Source organism: Oratosquilla oratoria, chromosome 6 (genome assembly GCF_046742065.1).
Source record: "Oratosquilla oratoria isolate Oo_2021 chromosome 6, ASM4674206v1, whole genome shotgun sequence".
Classification (NCBI taxonomy): domain Eukaryota; kingdom Metazoa; phylum Arthropoda; class Malacostraca; order Stomatopoda; family Squillidae; genus Oratosquilla; species Oratosquilla oratoria.
This window is the reverse complement of record NC_134782.1, coordinates 57096818-57099317: the sequence shown is the minus strand read 5'-3', so window position 1 is coordinate 57099317 and position 2500 is coordinate 57096818.

Sequence of the window (2500 nt, the reverse complement as noted above, 5' to 3'; positions counted from 1 at the left end):
TTTACGTTAGTGTGACGTTTGATACTTTTTGCTACATTTGTTTTATGTTCACAGCCATGAAATTTTGTTTTATTTCTATTTGTATTTTTGGTATCAATATTTCATTTCAATTGTAGTGTATTTTGTTTGGTTCTTATTTTTGTCTGATTGTAATTTAGTCGTTTGTTCCTGACACTTCTTTGCGGACATTTGGTCCACCTCCATTTGCGTCTCTGTCCTATGTTCTGATGATTCTACGTTAGTGTGACGTATTGATACTTTTGCTACACTTGTTTTATGTTCACAGTCATGTAACTTTTTATTTGTATCTTATCTTATCTAATTTGGTAACAATATTTCATTTCAATTGTAGTGTATTTACTATTGTAAAGAGGTATGCTTTGTACATGTGATTGAGAGTGTGAACCTTTCCCAGGTTTACCACTTTGACGATTTATAAGGAGTTCACAATCTTGTAACCATTATACCCACTAAAGGGAATCGAAACGTCGGGCAAATAAACCCTTCAATTGAGTCTGTTTACAGTTTTCCTACATTATATATATATATATATATATATAATATATACATATATATATATATATATATATATATATAAACACACAGAGTGCACACTAAATAAATTATGACATCTTGATTTGAACATATATCTGGACCTGTATTATCCAACGCGGTGCCGCGGCAATTGTTCCACAGAAAACGAGACTAATCGAAACACCAACTGCAGATCTTTCATGCGCACAGCTTACCGTCCAGACGTAATGTTTCAAGGACTATCCCTGTAGACCACTCAAAGCTATCTGGTGCAGTTCTCGACCGCTAATTCAGCGTTCCGAGTTCGAGTCCCGGAAAAAAAAAAAATCGCTCCACTACGAGTCATTCAACTCTGGTGGGCAAGGAACTTTAAGCTCTCATCGGTGACGGAATTTGTTGTCGACCACAAGTCTAACACGTGATCCAGGACTGTGGTGGTGAATCGCACACAGTTCCTTATGAATGTGTATATATTACATTCAACTAACATTGCCTTGCATTTGAAAATACTCTAAAATTGAGCGACAGGTTGTACATAACACCACTATGGAGGCAATTTATTTCAATTCCCTGAAGAAAATGGTCCACAATTAAAAAGACAGAATCTTTAAGGTGTGCACTGAAGAATTCTAGTTATGTGAATAAAGTATTTGTATCATTAGTCCTCTCGTATTAAAAATTGAACATAGGAATGATGATACAGATTAACTATTTCGCATCTTTATACAGGAATCATATCCTTAACTTGGAAAGTTGACAACAAAATGCTGTGCTCTCCATCTTCAGTGGAGAGTGGTAATGTCTACGCTCCACACAGTAACCGCTTGACTTCAGAAACAGAGGAGAAACTGATGCTGTTGAACTTCAATTTGCGAATGTTTAACTTTGACTATCAACCCATGGAATGCGGCAATACTCAGGTGAATCAGCAAGTCGGAGAAAAAAAAGTTTCATTGAGTTTTTTTTTTTCCTTTTTGGATTTTATGCCCAAACACAGCGTAAAAAAAAAAAAAAAAATTTACCGTTTACTGCGTTCCATGGGCCAAATATTAAATAGAGACTGAGTTAAGGTTAGGTTTTACTACTAATTTAGAATTAAGAAACTGATTAATAAATTTTACACTCTACACATGAATAAAATTATTCAATTTACTTAAAGATAGTAGTTACCTAAAAATCTATGAAAAAGGTAATTTTAACCTCTTTTTCAACCGATAGAAAATAATACAATCATTCATTGATAATCATAAAGTGGTCAATCAATAAGAACTTCATTAAGTTCATTCAATCATTAGCATCCAACAGCTCAACAGTCGTGTATAAATCTACATAGATTATAAAGCAAGTAAAAATCATAGTTTAATTTATATTAAAAACTGATATACCGTAATTATACAAAGTGGAATCGGCATGGGTATCAGCATCGGCAACTAAGAGTGAATAGGAATATGCATAGGTATCGACGACTAAGAGTGAATATGAATCTGCATTAGCATCGGCAAAAAAAAAAAATCGGCACACCCCAAGTATATGTATATACATACATACACACGCACACACTATATATTATATATATATATATATATATATATATATATATATATATATATATATATATATATAACGACAACTTTGAAGGGCTGCATAGGGCAGGGCAACACTGGTTTTAAGTACCGTTTAGTTGCTGCATCATCCACCCGGTGGCTAGAAGTGGCGTGACTCCTTTACCAGTTTCATAATACGTTATTTTCGTGTTTCGTTAAAAATAAAATCATCAGTAAGCAAAACCCACGTTTAGCTTCATGAGGATTCAAATTGAAATCTAAATAAAGTACAAACGTCACATCCCAAAACAGTGGCGTAGCTAGTGCTTTTGCCTTCTCACAAGGAATTAAATCATTCAATATTACAAATGCACATTTTCACCCATGTATACCCGTCCAATCGGATCGATGTCAACACGCTT